Source organism: Oryx dammah, unplaced genomic scaffold (assembly GCF_014754425.2).
Source record: "Oryx dammah isolate SB20612 unplaced genomic scaffold, SCBI_Odam_1.1 HiC_scaffold_16, whole genome shotgun sequence".
Classification (NCBI taxonomy): domain Eukaryota; kingdom Metazoa; phylum Chordata; class Mammalia; order Artiodactyla; family Bovidae; genus Oryx; species Oryx dammah.
Genome location: NW_024070200.1, coordinates 60,233,512 through 60,257,792, shown reverse-complemented (window position 1 = coordinate 60,257,792; position 24,281 = coordinate 60,233,512).

The window sequence follows — 24,281 nt, the reverse complement described above, 5'->3', positions numbered from 1 at the left end:
CCCTTGAAAATTCCCACTGTGTGCCCAAAACTTCAAAGAAGAGGGTCTCTTTAAAATTTCTTTATCTGAGAGAGACAAAGAAACAGCCGCTGGGGAGGGGAGGGGAAAAAAAGAGGTGAAACAGGAAAAGTAGAACATGAGAGCTACACAAGAAATTGAGGCTAATCTCAACAGGAGTGGGAGCATCACTTTCCCCATTTCACCCCACCGAGATGACATGAGCTCTGCTAAAGAATATTCTACAAATATTGGAGGGAGAGCAGAGCACAGGCACTCTTTAAAAGAGAAGGCAGGAAAAGGAAATAAGCAGCATCGCCTGCACTGCTTGCTCCTTAAGGAGTTTTCAGGGCGGAGAAAAGCAGGTGGAGTGGAACAGGAGACACCCATTCATCTGTAAATTACAGCTCAGTGGGGAATCAGCAACCCACGCATTGTTATCAGAGCACACAAAAGCCTGATCGGAACTGGACAAACCAGAGTCATTTGGAAAAGACATTCTGGCAATCTAGTCCAGCTACTTCAGGTTATTCAGGTGAAAATGTACTTTGTGTAGGAGTCCGGTGGAGGTAGGCAAGAGGAACATGACATGGAAAATAAGAGGATGCCAAATAGAGGAAATCATGGATGGCAATTCTTAGCAATTGCTTTATGCTACAGAACAACTTAGTAAAAGTAAAAATTTGGGTTAGTTCAAGAGGAATGGATAAAACAGATAAATTAAAAAAAAAAAGTGTAACTAAGAGAACTAAGGACATAAGCCCACAAAATCGTTGCTGAACTCAAAATATAAACTAGATTTCAAATGTAAGAAGATACGCTACAGACTGGGGGACAACATTTGCAAGTCACTTATCTAATAAAGGACTTGTACACAGACTACGTGAAGAATACTCAAAACTCAACAGTAAGGAAACAAACAATTCAAGTTTAAAATGAGCTAGAGATTTACCCAAGTAAAATGAAAGCCTATGCTCACATAAAAATAGACATGTGAACATTGATAGCAGCTTTATTTGTAATGGCCAGAAACTGGAAAGCAACAGATATCCCTTGCCTGAAGAACAGATAAACTACGGCACGTCCATAAAATGCAATAGTCTCAGTAATAAAAATGAACAAGCAAAATGGGGGTGAATCTCATATGTATTATGCTATATGAAAGAAACCAAAGTCCACTCACTGTTTAATTCTATTTATATAACATTCTGGAAAAGGCAAAACAACAGAGATGAAAAGTGGATGAGTAGTTGCCAGAGCCTGTGGGTGAGGGGTAAGCTAACTACCAAGAGACATGGACACACTTCAGAGATGATGGGATGTTATTCTTGCTTATGGTGGTGGTTGTATTACTGTTTGTTAACTTGCAGAACTCTACACTAAAAAAGAGTGAATTTATGTTATATAAATTGTATTTTAATTAGAAAATGGAAAGAATTTTAAAAAGTAAGAAAAAAAAAAAGTAGAGAAACAAAAAAACAGTCCGAAAATGAAATTAGTGATCCAAAGAAAACACTTAGCAATCTCAGAGAATGTAGGTCATAAAGGCAAAAAGATTTAAATTTAGGAGACTTCCAATCTCCAGTTCCACATGCAAGGAGCTTGGAAGTCTCCCCTCAGTCCCAACGACAAGCAAAATGCTAAGCAAACTGAAAAGTCAATAACTCTTCTAAACTTTGTGTGAGAAGTGAGGTCACTGCCTGCGAAATTGGGGAGACCAACAGGTGAGAGTCACAATTTATCAGAGCAAAAAGTCTTCAGCTGAAGCTTCTGGGAAATCAAAGGTGAGGCAGAAAATCCTGAACTAGGGTTGATGAATTGCTGGAGGCTCAGAGAAGGCAATGGCAACCCACTCCAGTACTCTTGCCTGGAAAATGCCAAGGGTAGAAGAGCCTGGTAGGCTGCAGTCCATGGGGTTGCGAAGAGTCAGACACGACTGAGTAACTTCACTTTCCCTTTCCACTTTCATGCATTGGAGAAGAAATGGCAACCCACTCCAGTGTTCTTGCCTGGAGAATCCCAGGGATGGCGGAGCCTGGTGGGCTGCCGTCTATGGGGTCGCACAGAGTTGGACACGACTGAAGGAGCTTAGCACCAGCAGCAGTGTGGACAACTCAGAGAGTTAAAAAGTCCAGAGGGGATCCCAGTTACAGGGCACCCCCTACACTTCTCTAGGTTTTACCTCTGGGAACTTGACTATGTTTTCATGATGAATATCAAAGAAAAATCTCCTCTTGTTTCTGGCAAGGGGAGGGCATGGGAGCCATTTGAAGTCTGTCAGACAGCTCTGTTCTAACAAGGCCAGGCCTTGAAAGAAACTGTATAACCAGATCCATATATTCTGGGGTTTCTCCAGAGCCTGAGGCAAGGGGAGGGAAATGCTCAACTCCAGCCTACCTTAGTCATCGTGTCCCTCTCAAGGGAGGAGGAGGTTCACTCTGCAGAGGCATACGCTCACTGAGGGCCTGAGACCTCAGCCTAGGGTTATAGAGCTTCTCCCTCAAACCACACCACTCTGCAACATTAGTAAAGGCCTTGTTACAGCAGTTTCTTTTACCTAGTACACCATGTCTGTCTATCAGGAAAAATTACAAGGCATACTAATAGGCAAACAAGCAAACACAGTTTGAGGAAATACAGAAAACATCACAATCACACAGAATCCAATAACCAGGGTTACTGGAATTATCAGACTGAGAAAACAGCTGTGATCAGTATGTGATGAGCTTAAATGGATAAAGGGGACTGCATGCAAGAACAGATGGGCAATGTAGGCAGAAAGATAACAATTCTTAGAAAAAGCTAGAGATAATATCCTAGAGATTTAAAAACAAACAAACAAAAAAACCACACTGTAACAGAATGCCTTTGATAGGCTTATTAATAGATGGGACACTGTTGAAGAAAGAATCAGTGAGTTTGAGGATATATCAATAGAAACCTCCAAAGCTGAAAAGCAAAGAGGACAAAGATGGAGAAAAAAGAACAGACTATGCAAGAAATGTAGGACAATTGGAAAAGGTATAGTGCTAGGTAATGAGAATACCAAAAGGAGATGAAACAAAGCAAGGACCAGTGGAAATATTTCAAACAAATTAATATGAAACCTCGAAGTACAGATGCAGAAAGCTCAGAGAACACCAAGAAGATAAATGATAAAAATAAAACCATCCCACTACATCTAGGCATGTCACATTCAAACTACAGAAAAATCAAAGATAAAGGAAACATCCAGAAAAATCCAGAGACAAAACATATCTTACCTATAAAAGACTAAAGATAAGAATTATATCTGACTTCTCAGAAACCATGCAAGCAACAAGAGTATGACTTGCCATATGTAATGTATTGAAAGAAAAAACCTAATGAACACACAATTCTGTGCCCTGCAAAATTATTCTTCAAAAATGAAAGAGATATAAAAACTTTGTCAGACAGAAACTGAGGGAATTTGTTGCCAGTAGACATACCTTGCAAGAAATGTTAAAAGAAATTCTTTCGAGGAAAGGGAAATATCTTGGCCAGAGTTTCAGATCTATATAAAGTAAGAAAAAAAAAAAAAAACTGAGGAAGAAACAAGTGAAAATAAAATGAAAAAATATGCTTACGTATGCATATATAAGGAAGGAGTTAGGTTTATTATACAGCACTTACACTACCCATGAAATAGTATAGTGTTATTTGAAAGTGAACTTGGATTACTTATATTGTAAATGTATATTGCAAACTCTAGAGCAACTACTAACTTTTTTTTTGAGCGTAACTGCTATTCTAAGAAAGGAGAGAAAATATAATCATATAAAATGATCGGCTAAAACCACAAACACTAAAGAAGGAAAATAAGACATCAATAGAAACAAAGAGCAGAATAGCAAGCAGAAAACAGTAACAAATATGGTAGCTGTTAATCCAACTATGTCGATAATTACTCTAAACCATAATGGCCTGAATATGTCAATTAAAGAATAGAGATTTTTAAGAGTGGATCAAAAAAACAAGAACCAACATTATGTTGTCTATAAGAAATTCACTTACAATATGAAGACACAAATGGGTTAAAAGTAAATGGATGGAGAAAGACATGCCATGCTTACATGAATTAAAAGAGAGCAGGGGTGGCAATCTCAATTTCAGACAAAACATATTTCAGAGCAAGGAAAGTTGTCATTATTCATGATAAAAAGGGACATTACATACTGATAGAGGGGTCAATTCTCCAAGAAGATGTAACGATACTAACATGTATGTGCTTAACAACACAGCATCAAAATATGAGAGAAAAACTAATGGAAATGCCAGGAGAAATAGATGAATCCAATCTTACAGTTGGAGACTTCAACGTACCTGCATCAGAAATGGACAGATCCAACAGGCAGAAAATCAGTAAGAACATAGTTGAACCTAGCACCATCATCAAAACACTGAATATAACAAACATCTATAGACAAATCCAATAATAACAGAATACATATCCTTCTCAACATCCCATGAAACTTTCACTAAGATAGGTAATATTCCGGGGCATAAAATATACCTTGAAAGTGAAAGTGAATGTGAAGTCGCTGAGTCGTGTCTGACTCTTTGCGGCCCCCGTGGACTGTAGCCCATCAGGCTCCTCTGACCATGGAATTCTCCAGGCAAGAATCCTGGAGTGGGTTGCCATTTCCTTCTCCAGGAGATCTTCCTGACCCAGGGATCAAACCCAGGTCTCCTGCATTGCAGGCAAACGCTTTAACCTCTGAGACACCAAGGGAATACTAGCAAAAAAAAAAAAAAAAAATTGTACGATTGCTCTCAACCACAGTAGAATTAAGATAGAAATCAATAACATAATGATAACTGGAAAATCCTCAAATATATGGAGATGAAACAACATACTACAAATAACACAAAAGTCAAATCTCAAGAGAAATTATTTAATAAACCATTTTGAACTAAATTAAAATGAAAATATAATTTGTCAAAATTTGTGGGATGCAGTGAGAGCAGTGATTTTAGGGAAATTTATACCTTGAATGTGCATGTGTTAGAAAAGAAGAAAAGTCTAAAATCAATGATCTAAACTTCTACTTTTGGAAACTAAGAAAGGCAAATTTAATCTAAAATAAGCAGGAAAAAATAAAACAGATTAATTCCTTGAAAGACACAATTTGCCAAAACTCACACAAAAAGAAATAGACAATCTGAATAAGAGTGTGTCTATGAAAGAAACTGAGTCAACAGATAATAATCTTCCAAAACAGAGAGCATCAGACCAGATGGGTTCACTGGTGAATTCAACCAAACATTTAAAGAAGAAATAATATGTTACAGATTATAGAAGCAGAGGGAACGCTTCCTAACTCATTCAATGAGGCCAGCATCACCCTAACACCAAGAGAGAGAAGAGACATGGAAAAACTACAGATCGATATCTCTACTGAGCATAGATACAAAAAGCTTTAACAAAATATTAGTAAATCAAATGCAACAATAAATTTAAAAATCATATGCCACAATGAAGTGGGATTTGTTCCAAATATGCAAGTCTGGTTCAACTTTCTCCAACACTCATTCAAGATAAAACTATAAGTAAGCTAGGAACAGAGAAGAATTTCAAGTTGATTAAAAAAAAAAAATCTACAAAAACCCCCCTACACTTAACATCATACTTAACGGTGAGATACTTGTGGCTTTCCTACTAAGATAAAATTCAAGGCAAAGATGTGCCTTTTCACCACTCATCTTCAACATCGTACTGGAAGTTCTATAGAGTTCTAGATCAGTTTACTGTATTCTTGAGGCCAATGAGAGTCCCTTGGACTGCAAGGAGATCCAACCAGTCCATTCTGAAGGAGATCAGCCCTGGGATTTCTTTGGAGGGAATGATGCTGAAGCTGAAACTAGTACTTTGGACACCTCATGCGAAGAGTTGACTCATTGGAAAAGACTCTGATGCTGGGAGGGATTGGGGGCAGGAGGAGAAGGGGACGACAGAGGATTCAATGGCTGGATGGCATCACTGACTCGATGGACGTGAATCTGAGTGAACTCCAGGAGTTGGTGATGGACAGGGAGGCCTGGCGTGCTGTGATTCATGGGGTCGCAAAGAGTCGGACATAACTGAGAGACTAAACTGAAACTGAAACTGAGGCTAAAACAGTATAGTAAACCAACTATACTTCAATTTTTTTTTATACTTCAATTTTTAAAAAATGAAAAAAAAATATGGATCTAAACATGCACTTTACATCCTTAAAAATGGATCGAGGGAATTCCCTGGGGATCCAGTGGTTAAGATTCTGTGCTTTCACCTCCAAGGACCGGGGTTCAATCCCTGGTTGGGGAACTAAGATCCCACAAGCGACATGGTGGCCAATAAATAAATAAATGAATGAATCATAAGCAGAAATGTAAAACACAAAAGTGTAAAACTCTTATAGAATAATATAGAGGAAAATCTAGTAGATGACCTTGGATTTAGCAATGACTTTTTACATATGATACCAAAAGCATGATCCATTGAAGAAACAATTGGTAAACTATGCTTCATTAAAATAAACAATTTCTGTTCTGCAAAAAAACATTCTCAAGAGAGCAAAAAGACAAATTACTGACTGAGAGAAAACATTCACAAAAGATATGTCTAACAAAACATGTCTTGGTTACACACATGGTGATCCAAAGTATGTAAAGAGGATGGTTATCCAAACATATCAAAAGATCTTAAAACTCAAAATTAAGAAAACGATTACCCAATTTAAAAAATGGACCAAGGGCCTTAGCAAACACTTCACCAAAGAAAGTAGACCATGGCAAATGTACATATGTAAATGTGCTCCACAGCACATGTCATCAGGGAAATGCTAAGTAAAGCAACAATGGGATGCCAGCACACGTCTGTTAGAAGGCCCCAAGCCAGGACCTTGAGGGCCCCTAATGCTGTGAAGATGCAGAGCAACAGAAACTTACTCATTGCTGGTGGGAATGCAAAAATGGTACAGCCACTTTGAAATATAGCTCGGTGGCTACTCACAAAGCTAAACATAATCTTATTACAGGATCCAACAATCATTTGTAATTTGTCCAACGGGAGTGAAAATTTATGTCCTCACAAAAACCTGCACAATAATGTATATAAAAGCCATTCATAATTGCCAGAACTTTGGAAATAACCAAGATGTCCTTCAGTAGATAAATGAGTAAATAAACAGATACATCTAGACAATAGAATATTAATCAACACTAAAATTAGATGAGGTGTGAAGCCATGGAAAGACATAAAGAAAACGTAAATACATACTACAAAGTGAGGGAAACCACTTTGAAAGGGTTACATCCAGTACTTTGGCCACCTCATGCGAAGAGTTGACTCATTGGAAAAGACTCTGATGCTGGGAGGGATTGGGGGCAGGAGAAGAAGGGGACGACCGAGGATGAGATGGCTGGATGGCATCACTGATTCGATGGACGCGAGTCTGAGTGAACTCCAGGAGATGGTGATGGACAGGGAGGCCTGGCGTGCTGCGATTCATGGGGTCGCAAAGAGTCGGACATGACTGAGCGAATGAACTGAAATGAACTGAACTGAACTGACATACTATATGATTCCAACTATTTGACCTTTTGGAAATGGCAAAACTATTGTAGACAGTAAAGTCTGTGGTTGCCAGGGAATTGGTCAGGGCAGGGAGAGATAATTAGAGTGAGCATAAAGAATTTCTTAGGGCTGTGCAAGTACTCTGTATGGGCTGCTGCTGCTGCTGCTAAGCTGCTTCAGTCATGTCTGACTCTGTGTGACCCCATAGATGGCAGCCCACCAAGCTCCTCCATCCCTGGGATTCTCCAGGCAAGAATACTGGAGTGGGTTGCCATTTCCTCCTCCAACGCATGCATGCATGCGAAATCCCTTCAGTGTGTCCAACTCTGTGCAACCCTATGGACAGCAGCCCACCAGGCTCCTCTGTCCATAGGATTCTCTAGGCAAGAATGTTGGAGTGAGCTGCCAGCATTAGTCCAAACCCATAGAATGTACCAGCCAAAAGTGAACTCTTATTTAAGCTATGGGCTGTGAGTGAGGGCAGTGTGTCAATGTAGGTTCATAAATTGACGGGGCTTGTTGATAATGGGGGAGGCTATTCCTGTATGTGATAGGGGGCAGAAGGTGAATGGGAAATCTCTGGACCTTCTTTAGCTTGCTGTGAACCTGAAACTGTTCTAAAAAATCACTTAAGAAAATTAATTTAAAAATATTAGGAGAGAAACTAGTACATTATATAGAAATTATTCAACTAAGGTTAATGCAAGCCTCTGAAACAAAAAACCCCAAAATAGATATATTAAGATGGAAAAATGGATATAATTAATACAAGATAACATATATTATGAGAAATTTTTTCTGAAATAAAGAATAACTTACCATGTATGTTTTTTAAAAAGTTCTAGAACAATTAAACTAGGGACCTACTCCATATGAACTTTATAAACAGATTTTTTTTCCTTTTTCATAAATCTAGGCAGAAAAGTAAAACTCTTTTCTACAAAGGAAAAATAAAAAGTCAACTATCCTCAGAGTTTTCTACAATACCAGAAAAATGTGGAGAGTTAGGCAAAAGGATCATTCCAAACTGTTATACATGGTCAAGCTGCTATTAAAACCTAAAGGTAATAAACAGACACTGTCAAACATTAAAGAACACAGAGAATATCTTATGAACCATTTCAGAAAAGTAAAAGCAAAACAAAGACAACAAAATCTCTGTATAAGTAATGTCTAACTGAGAGGTTTAAAAAAAAAGGAAAGAAATCAGGATAAAATAAGATGACTTGTACTGAACACTAAATCCATTTAAATATAAAACTCATTATTAATCATCATAAGAATCATAAATACAGATGATATTGCACCATTATCAACTTGAAAATCATTTGAAAATTCTAAAATAACAAAAATTTGTCAGTGGCAGTAGTGACATTACCAACAAAAGTCTTGCGGTAGTGTTCAATAGCCCCAGTCTAAAACTGAAGCACAAGACTTTTTAAAAATGACTTTTACCTTTATTTTTTTCCCCTTAATCCCCACTTTTGACTTTAGAGAGATCTTTTTAAAAATTACACTACTTGTGATAAAGAAGCATTTAATTCAAAGTGGAGTTCCTTTCAGTTAGTCCTTTCATTTTCAAAAGGGAACTTTCCAGGTGGCTCAGTGGAAAAGAATCTGCCTGCAGGAGACACAGGATACGAGGGTTTGATCCCTAGGTTGGGAAGATCCTCTGGAGAAGCAAATGGCAACCCACTCCAGTGTTCTTGCCTGGGAAATCCCCATGGATGGAGGAGCTTGGTGGCCTACAGTTGATGGCATCACAAAAGAGTTGTATACAACCTAGAGACTAAACACACACATAATAAAATACAGTGATTTTCATAGAGTCTACAAAATGATCCAATGTTTCTGATCAGCTAGCTACTTTCCAGCTTTGTATATGCATAAAAAGATGCCTGTTGGGACCTTCTCTGGTTCCCCAGTGGTTAACATTCCACACTTCCAATGTCGGGAGTTTAAGTTTAATCCCTGATTGAGGAACTAAGATCTCATACGCTGTGCAGTCTAGCAAGAAAAAAAAAAAAAAAAAAAGCCTGTAGTAATAATAACAACAGTGTGTGCTAAGTCACTTCAGTCATGTCCAACTCTGTGCAACCTATGGACCGCAGCCTGCCATCCTCCTCTGTCCATGGGATTCTCCAGGCAAGTGTACTGGAGTGGGTTGCCATGACCTCTTCCAGGGGATCTTCCTAACCCAGGGATTGAACCCTTGTCTTTTTACCACTAGCCACCTGGGAAGCCCAATAACATAATACTAAGAGCAATAATATTTATTGGTGTATGTCAAGCAAAATTCTAGGTGTTTTACGTGGTTTAACTCATGTGTATCAATCCTGTAGTGAAGGTACTATTGTTATTATCATCACCACTTACAAATGAGGAGACTGAAACACAGTTGTGTCCATGGACAAACATAAATGGACCAGGAAGCATCTGAAAGCCCCAAACTGAGCGGCCTCCCTATGATTAGTGGTAGCCAATTCTAGCAGGATTTTTTTTCCTAGTTATATCTTTGAGCATACTTTTTCAAATATTAGTTGAATTCTTTCAATGCAGTGTATTAGTTTAAACAAAACAAATAACTTTTCTTTAAAACTTTCATAAAGAGTTTCATAAAGGAAAAGAGGTAAAGTAGGAGGTAGAAATGTTTTGCTTCTTTGAATTATCTGTATTTTAACTTTTTAATTTTTTAATATTGAAGAAAAATCAGTGTTTGAATCAAAGATAGATTGACTCTCTTTTAGGCAGACAAGCTAAACATCTATTTTTCTGTGAGTTCAATGTATCTTTTAATCTTTTTATTTATGGCACTTTGATCTCTGGCAATCAGCCCTGGGTGTTCTTTGGAAGGAATGATGCTAAAGCTGAAACTCCAGTACTTTGGCCACCTCGTGCAAAGAGTTGACTCATTGGAAAAGATGCTGATGCTGGGAGGGATTGGGGGCAGGAGGAGAAGGGGACGACAGAGGATGAGATGGCTGGATGGCATCACCGACTTGATGGTCATGAGTTTGAGTGAACTCCGGGAGATGGTGATGGACGGGGAGGCCTGGAGTGCTGCAATTCATGGGGTCACAAAGAGTCAGACATGACTGAGCAACTGAACTGAACTGAACTGAACTGATCTCTTGCCTATTAATTTCTCCCAAAGTCATTGCTTGGAAATACACTCATTCCTGATTTTTCTTAAAGTGCTTTGGGACTGAGCAACAAAGGGAGTGCTACATTTAAAGAATGAATCCAGATCATTACAGTGAAATAAAATTGGAAGGAAAATGTACCTATGGGGGAAAAGATATTATTTATAAATAACTGTATTTGTAAGAACTAATATAGGGTCTTTATAAACTTCATTATGGGATATTTATACAATGCTTGTCACCAAGCTCTCTGTTCCTCTCAACTAATCCTACCAAGAAAATTTACAAAATACTCAGACTAGAGACAATGGCCCCAAACACAAATTATTTGATTGTTTAAAGTAATATTCTATGATTTTTTAGGCTTGGGGGCCCTTAATTAGCATGATTTCAGGTCTCAGACTGTGAATGCAATATATTACTTTCAAATCTGTTATATTTTGGGTTTACAGGGTCCCTTGATATCCCACAGGGTACCAGTTCCAAGACCCTGCACAGATACCAAACTTTGAGGTTCTCAAGTCCCTTATGTTAAAATGAAAGTCACTCAGTCGTATCTGACTGTTTGTGACCCCATGGATTGCAGTCTGCCAGGCTCCTCTGTCCATGGAATTCTCCAGGCAAGAAGAGTGGGTAGCCATTGCCCTCTCCAGGGCATCTTCCCAACCCAGGTCTCCAGCACTGCAGGCAGATTCTTTACCATCTGAGCTGCCAGGGAAGCCTCAGAATACTGGATTGGGTAGCCTATCCCTTCTCCAGGGGATCTTCCTAACCCAGGGATCGAACTGGGGTCTCCTGCATTGCAGGTGGATTCTTTACCAGCTGAGCTACCGGGGAAGCCCATGACATCACTTATGTAAATGGACGGTATTTGCACATAACCTATACACACCCTTTCATGTACTTTGAATCATTTCTAGATTACTATTACTGCTTATTACAACTTAATAAATGCAATGTAAGTAGTTTCTGGGTGTGGTGAATTTTAAGGTGTGCTTTGTGGAACTTTCTGGATGTTTTTACTGAATATTTTCCATCTGTGATTGGTTGAATCCTCAGAGTGGAGTCCTTGGTTAAGGAGGGCTGACTCTTTACAAAGTAGTATATGAGCTCTTCAATTAGCTCAGTATGAAATGGGAAGAAGTATGCAGTGACCAAGAGCTTAGGCCCTGGAGCTAGACCGTTGTGGGTGAAAGGTTCAGCTTCCCCACTAATAAAGCTTTATCGGCTAGCTTTTAGTATCCCTGTCTGTAGAGCAGGAACACTGTAGAGTGGTATGCTGTGGCTATACCAATGACTTGTTGAAAGGGCTAAACAATCTAGTATGTGCAGAACACATAGAACAGTAGTACTTGCCACACAGTGTGCCTTCAGTAAATCTGCACTATTACAGCCACTTCCTCTTGACAGATGAGGAACCTGGGGATCAGATTCCCTAAGGCCTTAGGCCAGGTCGTGGGGTCTCCGTAGGATGACCTGGTTGAAAACTATCACTTAGTATGTCCTGTACATGCCTCTTGATTTTAAAACATACTGATGTATACATCTTTCATCAGAAAGATCTGTAATATGTGTTTACTAGCCTTATACATATTTACACAAATAATAAACATATCAATGAAATAGTTTCATCATATGGAAGTGGCTGGATGGATTATCAAGAAATTTGGGAGTATACATTTACTCAAAATACAGGCTATCTAGTGAGCAGGAAGTGATATTTATGAGGGGTGGGGTGGGTAGAACTCATTTCAGAGCAGCTGAGACAGAAGAAAGTTTATCAAATTTGCAGTTTGAGTTTTGAGACAACTGAAAATATAGCCTCTGGAATAGAAAAAAAGTCTTTCAGTTTTGTTTTTTTAAAGGAACTCCTCCAAAGGACTGGTTTGTCCTCTAGGTAGGCTGACACTAGGTCTTCCCTTGTAGCTCGGTTGGTAAAGAATCTGCCTGAAGCTCAGTTGGTAAAGAATCTGCCTGCAATGTAGGAGACCTAGGTTCGATCCCTGGAACGGGAAGTTCCTCTGGAGAAGGAAATGGCAACCCACTCCAGGAGTTTTATCTAGAGAATCCCATGGACAGAGGAGCCTGGCGGGCTACAGCGCAAGGGATAGTAAAATTGAAGGTGGGAGAAGAAGGGGACAACAGAGAATGAGATGGTTGGACGGCATCACTGACTCGATGGACATGAGTCTGAGTAAGCTCCGGGAGTGATGGACAGGGAGGCCTGGCGTGCTGCAGTCCTTGGGGTCACAAAGAGTCAGGCACGACTGAGTGACTGAACTGAACCTAACCAAGGGCTAGTAAGAGGGCTGCTGTGACCTTGTCCTTGCACAGAGGAAAAGAATGCTGGTTTCACGTACAAGCCTAGATGGGAAGTCACAAGGGCAGACCCCACAGAGAGCAGGCGCTGGTGGTGGCCCAGCAGGGATTTAGCTGCTTAATGATGGAACTGGGTACCCTGGGGAGGCTGGTTGGAAACAATAATAGTAACAGCTCATACACTGAGGGGTCAACCTTGGGGTTCCTGTCCCTATTCCATACATGCATAGACCCTTCCCATCCTGACAACTGGCCAGTGAAATAAATATAATTATCTAGTTATCCTGGTGAGAAAACAGAGGCTTTAAGCAATGGATCACTTTTCCCAAGGTGACATCTGTAAAAGAAGAGGCAGCAGACAGACCAAAATCTGCCTGAAGATGTCCTCTATGCTCTTAGCCATAAAATTTTAAGTCCCTGCTCCACCAGTGTCTAGATGTGCAATCTTAGCAATGGCCTTAACTTTTCTATCAATCAGTTTCCTTGTTCCTAAAATGGGCAACATAATAGTATCATCGCGGCAGGGCATATAATAAGTGTGAAGGCGTGTGTGCAAGCATGCTTGGTCGTGTCTGACTCTTTGAAACCCCATGGACAATATAGCTTGCCAGGCTCCTGTGTCCATGAAATTTTCCAGGCAACAATTGTGGAGTGGGTTGCTTTCTCCTCATCCAAGGAATCTTCCCAACTGAGGGACTGAACCCATGTCTCCTGCATTGGCAGGTGGATTCTTTACCACTGAACCATCTGGGAAGCCCAATAAATGTTAAATGAGTTAATAAATATAACCCCTTAGATGATGCCCTGCACAAGCCCCCAAAATACCAGCTATAGTTATTGTGATTATAATTGTGTTATGCTGTCCTTCTTTTATACTCCACAGAGCAGCTAGAAGACAGTGGATGATCAAAAAGAGAACATTTAATTGAGTTTTCAAATTAAATACTGGTTTTGAAAATTACACAAGGCCCTTAATTCAAGATTCCATAACCAGAAAAACTTCCTATGAGTCTCTGATTCCAACATCCAAATGATGAATGGCAAAGCTCAGAGTAAGGGTGTGGCTTGCAAGCAGGAAATGGCAATGAAAGGAGACTCCTAGAGGATTTCTAATGGCAGCCTGCTTGGTGACTACATTGGTCCCTCCCCACTCCTCTGCTGGGCTAGTTGTCTTCTGTTGAAGGTCACTAAGGAATTACAACAAACAGGAACATTCTCATTAAGCAGGGAGGTGCCGGCCCTGTGCATAAGACACCTCTTGATTGAGCTAAACTGATGACTCAGGCAATGTTTTGGTTCAGGTAGACAACTTCTCTGATGGTTTTTTTTGTTGTTGTTTTCATGAATAAAAAAGGAGTGTTTTAGATAAAGTGCCTTATACTCCTCCTTGTGTTGATGTCCCCACTTCTTTACCTGACCAAATGCTGGAAGTTTTCCTGTGTCTCACTGACCTGGTTGATATAACCATAAATACGAATCCCTTGTTACATGCTCATTTTCTACAGAAATCAACTTTGGGGAAGAAAACTGATTTCCTTTTGACTAAGTGGTAAGAATGGAAGCTGAAAAATGAAGTCAATATTCCTAAGCCAAAAATTATAAGGGGTTTGTGAAATAATAGAAAATATCTATATTGGCCTCTGCCCCTCAGTTCCTGGTGTGGAGTGCCTAAATCCCTTGGGTGATGTCATTGTTTCTAAGGACCATTTTTCTTGGTGGACTCCTGGATGGCCACAAGATGATCACTATAAAGATTGAGCCATGATTAAAAGCTTGGAACTTTCAGCCCTTCCTGCTCCCTTCTGGGAAGGGAAAGGGCTGGAACTTGAGTATCTGTAAAGATATCAAAAGTACAGACTTTGGAAAATTTCAAGGTTGACGGACATGTTGCAGGAAGGCGGACCTCTCCCAGGGCCGGAAACTGGGCTCTTGTCTAACACTCGGAAATGAATTGTCCAAGGAGACACATGTGCTGACAAAGCAAGAGATTTTACTGGGAAAGGGCACCCGGGTGGAGAGCAGTAGGGTAAGGGAACTCAGGAGAACAGCTCTGCCGCGTGGCTTGCAGTCTCGGGTTTTATGGTGATGGGATTAGTTTCCGGTTGGTCTTTGGCCAGTCATTCTAATTCAGAGTCTTTCCTGGTGGCGTATGCATCGCTCAGTCAAGATGGATGCTAACGAGAGGGATTCTGGGAAGTGGACGACAGGCGGTATCTCCTTTCAACCTTTCCCAGACTCTTCTGGTTGGTGGTGGCTTATTAGTTCCATATTCCTTATCAGGATCTCCTGTCATAAAACAACTCATGCAAATGGTTACTATGGTGCCTGGCCAGGGTGGGTGGTTTCAATCAGTGTGCTTCCCCTAACAGACATGCCAGGAGAGTGGTGGATTCCAACTTCTTGGGACAGAGCTTCTGTACTTGGGACCCTTCCAGATCTTGCCCTATGTATCCTTTCATCCTGGTACTAAACCAAACTTGAGTATGCTCATCTGATCAGCAGCGAAGCCCATCTACTGCCAGTACCATCTATCATCAGGTTGTGGTAAAGGAGAGATTACAGCATTTATTGCAAGGCACCAAGCAAAGAGTATGGGCAACTGATGCTCTAAAGTCCCAAATTCCCTAAGGCGTTCAGGGTAGGGTTTTTAAAGCCAAGATGAAGGAGAGGTTAATGTGGTGTGTGATCAGTTCATGGTGATCTTTCTGATTGATTGGTGGCGCTGTAATAGGATGGTGTTTTGGGAATCTCAATTATCAGTTTTCTGGCTCAATTCAGTCTGGGATCTGTGTGCTTGTGGTCAGCATGCTGTCAACTTTCTGTTTGGTGGGAGTTTAGTATCTGCCAAAAAACTCAAGGGTATGGTTCAAGACATTATCTATAGCCTTTGAGGAGGAACTAGAAGTCCTTGACTTTGTTTTAAGGTTTAACTATTATTATTTTGTCATGTTTGACCCTTTTTCATTGTTTCTGTTTTCTATCAGTTTCCCAATGAAATGTGTTCTTTGGAACTTGAGGAAGACCTCAGAAGCTAAAGATTTACTATGAACAAGAGGCAGGTGAGGGACGTGGGGTGGGGATCAATCTATCCCTGGGAAGGCCTCACAGGAGGGTTCTGCTCAGTATCAACCTGGAAGTTCATTTGTTTGTTTTATTACATCCTTTACAATAAGCCAGTAAATGTGTTCCTCTGAGTTCTGTGAGCCATTCTAGCAAATTATTGAACTCAAGAAGAGGGTCTTGAGAGCACTAATTTGTAGCCAGTTGGTCTTGAGTACAGGTGGCAGCTTGGGATTGGCAGTTGGCATTTGAAGTGGAGGCAGTATTGTGGGGCTGGGTCCTCAGCCTGAGGGATCTGATGCTATTTATAGGTTCTTGTTGTTTTTCCGTCGCTAAGTCCTGTCTGACTCTTTGGGACCCTATGAACTGGAGTACGCCAGGCTTCCCCGTCCTTCACTGTCTCCTGGAGTTTGCTCAAACTCATATCCATTGAGTCAATGAGACCATCCTGTCCCCCTCTTCTCCTCCTCCCTTCAATCTTTCCCAGAATCAGGGTCTTTTCCAATGAATCAGCTCTTCACATCAGGTGGCCAAAGTATTAGAGCTTCAGCATCAGTCCTTCCAGTGAATATTCAGGGTTGATTTCCTTTAGGATTGACTGGTTTGATCTCTTGGCAGTCCAAGGGACTCTCAAGAGTCCTCTCCAGCATTTATAGGCAGCAAAACTGAATTGAATTGTAGGACACCCAGCTGGTGTTGCTGAAAGTGTGAAAAAACCAATGTACACTAGGTGACATGTTCTAAGCATGATAAGTAAGTAAGTAAAGTCACTCAGTCGTGTCCAACTCTTTGTGATCCCATGGACTGTAGCCTACCAGGCTCCTCCCTCCATGGGATTCTCCAGGCAAGAGTACTGGAGTGGGTTGCCATTTCCTTCTCCATCTAAGCATGATAGTAGCATGAAAATAAAGGAGAAACACACAGGCAAGTTTTCCAATACAGGGTTTCAGAGTAGTTTCATGAGTGTAAAAGAAAACCAATGATAAAGAAGAGTTCAGAGCAATAGTATCAAATTGGCTCAATGACAAGCCTTATCACTATCACTCTGAGCATCAGGGCCAATACTCAGACATCTAAAATGGAGAGGAAGGTGAGTAGATGCAGAAAGAAAGAAGGAAACTTCATAGTTTAATTTTTCCCGAGGGAAGGTTCAGGTAATGGAAAATCACCAAATCAAAGAGTTAAGTCCTCACTTTGTGGAAATACCGTTATGTTTGTGAAACCCAATTACTTCTCTGCCTGTGTCAGCCTTTCTCCTGGATCTAAAGTGGACTCTTCTCCTAGTTTATCCTGAAGGTGGACGATGCCTGTTTAGCAACAGGCCTAATGAGCAGGCCATCGTTGCCTACACACTAGTTGAACCAGCCTTTTTGGATGAGTAATGGAGGTGGCTGGATTCTGCACAACTATAGGTTACTGAGTGCAGTGCGTTATGCCACTTGGGAGTTTCTGTCCCATAACAGTGGGCACACCCACTCACTTGACCCTTTGCTTTAGAAACATCCAAATGTATGAGTCAGTTCCTGCAGCCTAGAGCCCCGTGGACAATGATTGGTATCCAGGTGAACTTGAGGGGACCGGCCACCTTCGTCACCTAGAATGTTCCCTTAGTGTCCTGTCTAGGTTTCTTTCCCTTTTGCCTCTGCTGAAACTATTAATACCTGCTTCAGTCCAGTCTCCACAGCACTCTAAATTCAAATGTGGCCTTGCCTCCTCCTGCTCTGACCTGTCTGTCATCTTCCCAGGCCGGTATTTCTCCACCTCAGGTGCTGTGCTCCCGCAGGCTGCCTGCAGTTCTCCAGTTTTCATCACTTTATTTACAATCCTGCCTCTTACTGGAATACTTCCCTCACTCATCACCATCAGGCCAGGTCGCACTCATCTTTCAGGTATGTACTCAGGCATGACACTCTCCAGGAAGCCTTCCTTAAACACCTGAATTCCTCCCCTGACACGCGGGCATGGCTCTATGTCAGCATTAATCTCAAGATTATGTGCCCATCTCCCGGATGACGCAGTGAAATCCCTTCGGGCAGGGCCCTGGTCTTATCTGATTCTGTGAAGATCTGACACAGCATGTGTTCACAGACATTCAGCGAATGTCTGTCGAACTGACCTGGTTCCCGACTCCCATGGCTCTGCTCAGTTGTTAGGATCATATTCTCATCTATATGTCTCTCTCTTTGTCCCAGAAACCAGTACTCGAGAAACGAAGCACCACACTCGGAGAGTTGGAAAACTCAGGTTTATTACGCCGGCCAGCCCAGAGGAGTTAACACTCCAAGCTCTAAGCCCAGAACAAAGGGGTTACAGAGTTTTTATAGACAGACTGTAGTGGGCAACACTAGCTGCTAATAGGCTGGTTTAAACTGAGGGGTTTCACACGTGCGGGAACAGCAGTCAAGATGGGGAGGGGGATGCCTGACCTTTACATGGACAGGCATGATTAAGCAGGTTTGCAGGGGCTGGGCAATTGCAAAGAGCAGGACAAGGGTGAGTGAGATAAACTCCAGTTCCTAGTACTGCAAGTCCCCACTTTCTAAGACTATGTGACCTACACGATCTAGACTTTGCAAGGGGCAAGCTGAATTACAGAGGCAGAATGAGCAGGAGGTGATGTAAAATTTTAACTTTTTCTCTTCATCTTTAGCTTACACAGCCCTTGATCTTACAACGAGGTCACGTGGAACAGGGCCTGGAGTCTAAGTTTAAGATGATAAATAACTTCTTTCTGGAACACAGCACCTGTCTTGAGCACAACAAAGGGAGACCAATCTTCTGGTCTTTTGAGAGCATGAGCAAAACATTTGCACTGCGTTTCCTCTAGCTGTCTGGCCGTTGGTGGGTGGCTTTCTGTTCCTCGGTTCATGTGCTCTGGGTCTGCTGTGCCTCCTGGCCACATGGGGCAATTGATGTGCACTCACTGCACTCATCCAGCACGCACCACCCAGAGCCTTTCGGAGGCTCCTAGGACGTTGGCAAGAGTCTTTCCAAGACTGTGCCTGAGTGATGGAGGTGGAAATAGACATCCTTGGTCTCTGATTTTTACCACTTTCCCCTTTCTCCTTACGCCTCCTGGCAGATGGCAAGTGAGGGAGCTGCCCAGAGCAGCTCCTTAGGAAGGGGACATGGACAGTTTGCGGGTGTGAGTAGCAGACCCCTGCTGAGCATCCCCAGAGGATGCCCTAGAAAGTAGCAAGGAAAGCACACCTGTGGTCTCAAGACCCTCATGCACAAATGCAGAGGAACACATGTTCACACACACATACACATGCATTTTTAATTCTTTGGTAACCTCATTCCTAAGCAAGGTCTGTCCTTAGAGACAAATGATGGGATGACCCCTTTTCGTGGTAACCCCCTTAGACAAATACGAGAATTATTTTCATCTTTGTCGGCTCCAGTGCTGTAAGAAGGAGGTGAAAACTGAGTCAGGGAGAACTGGGCGCGAGATTGATTTCCAAAGTGGCTCTTAGGCCAGGAGGTTCATGCAGCCTTGACACATCTTGAAGTTTCTTATCTCTTTGAATAAAAGATGATAATCTTGGAAAGGAGGGGCAGGTGGGAGGGAGGACATGATGAACATTGTCAGCAAAAGTGAAGCCTCTTAGTGATTTTACCACTTTGTGAAGTTCCAGAGAGTCCAGTTAATTTTCTTATGCTGGACAATAGGGGAATCGGTTAGAATAAACCACTACATTATTGGTTTGGATCATTTGTTCTCAGCAGTTCTTCATGCTCACGCTGGATATTCCGAGGGAAAGCTGAAGCACTGCTTTGCTTCTCTTCCATCCCGGTGGAGGACCAGGCCCCGTGTGGATTTTAAAATCCACAACCCCAGGCATGAATGACTCCTTGGAACGCGGCCCAGCAGTGCCAATACACTCCCCTCCATGGAGTCTCACTCTGTTTATCTCTGTTCACGGTTTGTCTGGGCACCACTACATTCTCTTGAAAACGAGGGGGCGAATCGGGCTCCATCAGGCACAGACCATTGGTTTTCATTCACTGGAGCCTCCTTTGTGGGAGAAAGGACTTCTCGATTCTTATCACCCAAACATATCCTTTAGAGTAGCCAATGATGAATTTTTTTTTCCTTTCCCATGATTTTCTCCTCAAAAACAAAGGAGATTTAAATCAGGGAGGGTCCTCTGTCATAACAAAATACTAAGAAGCTACTTCCTGTTAGAGTCATTCTTTCCTAGGGAATTTCCCAGACACCTCCCTTGGGTTTTTATTAAGAGCCAGAAGTCTGTGTGTCTACCTTTTTCCAGTGCAGCTCTGGGCAAAGCGTAATGGTGCTGTCTGATTTAGCCCAACAAAGAACAATCGCCCTTTTGACTCTGTTGTCCTTCAGAGAGAGAACAGGCTCCGTGGAAATCAGTAGGAATTGTTGGGGGTGGGGTGATCGAATTGGTTTTAAGTTACAGGGAAATTGTACGTGTTGCCAGGCCAAGGCGACCAACAGTCTTTCCAACCTATTCCAGACCCATGGACCTGGCCTCCTTCCCAGCACATTGCTGGGAAAGTTCTCCTTCATCCTCAGTCCCCGCTCCGAGCATCTGGGAAATTCCCAGAAAGTTTTGAAGCAGAATGACTGCAGATTCTTCAACTTTAGCTCTGAGAAACACCAGCCCTTGTGCAGAGCCAAACTGGGTGAAGAGTGAGGGGCCTCACGGAGGCACACTGCGGCAGCTGGGAAAGACGTGCTGCTGAGAGAGTCAGCACAGATTTGATGATCTGGCTCTGAAGACGATTCAGAAAGAGAGTTTGCAAAACTGTGTGTGAGCAATGTGAGTGGGCCTGCAGCAATTCTGAAGGTCACAGCCTTCACTGTATTTATGCAGTGTTCATTTTTCAAAAAAAAATCAGCTTTAATTCTTTTTCCTTTTAATCAATAAGGAGCAACAAAACTTTTATTACATTTTTACTGAAGTATGGTTGATTTTCAGGCTTCCCTGGCAGCTCAGCAGTGAAGAATCCACTGCAATGCAGGAGTGGCAGGCGATGCAGGTTCGAGCAGGACCTTGTTGTTTACCCATCCAATACACAAGAGTTTGCATCTACCAATCCCGAGCTCCCAGCCTCTCCCTCCCCCAACCCCCTCCCCTTTGGCAACCACAAGGCTGTCTCTGTGTTTGTGAGTCTTGGTCTGTTTCATAGACAGGTTCATTTGCGTCATATTTTAGATTCTACATATAGGTGATGTTATGTGGTATCTGTCTGTATTTCTGATTTACTTAGCCTAGTATGATCATCTCTAGGTCCATTCACGTTGCTGCAAATGGCAGTATTTTATTTTATTTTTTATGTCTGAGTAATATTCCATTGTGTATATATACCACATCTTCTTTATCCATTCATCCGTCGATGGACATCTAGGTTTTTTCCATGTCCTGGCTATTGTAAATACTGCTCTTATTAACATTCACATGGATGCATCTTTTCAAGTTATAGTCTTGTCTGGGTATATGCCCAAGAGTGGGATTGCTGGATCATATGGTAACTCTTTGTTTAGTTTTCTGAAGAACCGCCATACTGTTCTCCACAGTGGCTGCATCAGTTTACATTCCTGCCAAGCATAGGAGGGTTCCCTTTTCTCCAGTCTCCCTCCAGCATTTATTATTTGTAGGCTTTTTAATGATGACCATTCTGACCTCTGTGAGGTGAAGCCTCATTGTAGTTTCAGTTTACATTTTTCTAATAATTAGTGATGATGAGCACGTTTTCGTGTGCTTTTTGGCCATAGCAACAGACCTTTTTTGAGTACCTGCTCTGAGCCTAGAAATGGCGTAAGCACTGGAAAAGTAAAGAAGAATTCAGCAGTCACTGTCTCAAGCAGCAGACACAAGAACGCACCAGTGTGTACACAGTGCGGTCAACACTGTACCCGAGGAATGTCCTCTTTGGGGATGGGAGAGGGGGCAAGGGAGTCAGAGTTCAGCTTCTTCCTCTAGAGAGGAGAGCAGGGCAGAAGTGGATGGGAATAAAGATCACTACTCCACCAGCCTGGAGAAGGCAATGGCAACCCACTCCAGCACTCTTGCCTCGAAAGTTCCATGGATGGAGGTGCCTGGTAGGCTACAGTCCATGGGGTTGCAAAGAGTTGGACACGACTGAGCGACTTCACTTTCTTTCTTTCTATACTTCCTTCTGGAGAAGGAAATGGCAACCCACTCCAGTACTCTTGCCTGGAAAATTCCATGGGTGGAGGGGCCTGGTGGGCTACAGTCTATAGGGCTGCAAAGAGTCAGACACGGCTGAGTGACTAACACACACACCCTCCACCAGCCCAACTATTGACCCGATAATGATAATAGCCTTTCTACATATATTTTAATTTTTTTAGCTCTTGTGAGACTCCATGCCTTTAGAACAAGGGTTGAGTGCATTCAGGTGAAAGCTAAGTGTCCATACTGTCCAGCCTGAGAAGAGATGGGTCAGTTGCAGAGTCCAATCTGGGAGGAAGAAGACCTCAGTCTCAGCACCCAACTCCACTGTGAAGACCCTGAATGAGCCAGTCTTACCCCAGACCCTTTTATCCACCCTCTGGCCCTTGTCCTGCTAGGAGTCTGAGAATCCCAGTGCCAGTCAGGACATGGTCCTGAGCTCTGTCTCAGAGAAGGAAAGGCAAACAGCTGAGTGCCCAGTGAAGGCAGCTCTCAGGGGGAGGCAACAGGGCCAAAAGGAGCCTGGGGCTTGGTGAAGCTTAGATAACACTTGTATCTGCTCTGTTCCATACCTTCCCCCTATGGTCATAAGGTGAAGTGAAAGAAGCTAAGAGTGTACAGTAGGAAAACTGGAAGCAGTTTGAATGCCCAACAGTAGCATACTGGCTAAGTTAATTACTGTACACTCTTAAGTCTGGACTATTATTTCAGCATAGTGACTGAAAAGGCAGGTTTTACAATTGAGTTCCCAATGGGATCTCAATTACATCTAAACTCATAATTTAAATGAACCAAATACAAAGTATTAATTTATCTGAATGTGGGATTTATTGACTTTGTTTTACTTTCTCTGTATGATCTGAGTTGACATAGACAATAAAAGTTATTCAATTTTTTGAAGATTAACAAATCCTCCAAACCAAGTACCAAAGAATGCTCTGATCTTGCAGATGACCTCTGGAGATTAGATTTCCCCAAAATCTGTGGCTTCCCTCCTTCCCCCAACTATGTTCTCATCACTTCCTGGCTAGATCATGAATCAGAAAAAGATCCACAAGCCTCAAACCAAACCAGCTGGAAATGAACCCACATCAACCATCTGGTGTCCTTCAGGTGTCTCTTCCCAGCTCCTTCATAGAGGGCCTGGGCCCTTTAAGAACACTCATCCCACAAATATTTGTTGAGCAAGTGCTATATTCCAGACACGGCTTTGAGCATGAACAATATACTTGCCCTAATTTTCACCTTTTTCTCCCTCTACTAGAGGGAGATAGAATAGCATCTATCTCCTCTTTGAGGTTCACTTTCCTGTAGTCTACATGGTTGGGGAGGGAGGAGGGAGGAGACAAAACTAATACCAGCTGAGCCTCCACTATTATCTCATTTAGTCCTCTTAATAACCACGTGAGGATTTTATAGAAGGGGAAACAAGCTCGAGAGGCTAAGCAACTTGTAAAAGTCACCCAGCAATTGAGGGGACCAGCATGGCCACATTCTTGCTTTTCTTAAGGCATTATCCTGACACTTTGAAGAAGTATAAAACAGTTCCAGTTCCTTTATTCCAGACCCAGGTTTGTATTCCATTAACTTCAGTAAGATATCCAGACATACGAACTCTCCTGAATTTTGGGTCATCAGATTTAAAGAGGATTGTTACCATTCTTGATTCAAACAGTTTTTAATTCTCATAGACAACAAAATAGAACTAAGAAATTCCTATACTTTATTTTTTAAATTTCCTTTTTCATTAGACCTCACCAGCCAGTCACATTTCATAAAATGCTGGAGATTATTTTCCCTCAGAAATTCCACAAGCGGATCTGACTTACAGGGACACGGGGTCCTGCTTACATCCGGAGGCGCAGCCAGCTCTTCAGCGGCCTTCCTGCTTCTCTCCAGGCTCCTCTCCTTGACTTCTTCCGCTCTCTGGGACTCGCCAAGCGCTTCCGCAGCTTGAACTTCGCACAGGCTCCTCAGGTCAGGAGCGCTCTCCCGGCTGGCCCCCAGGGGCTG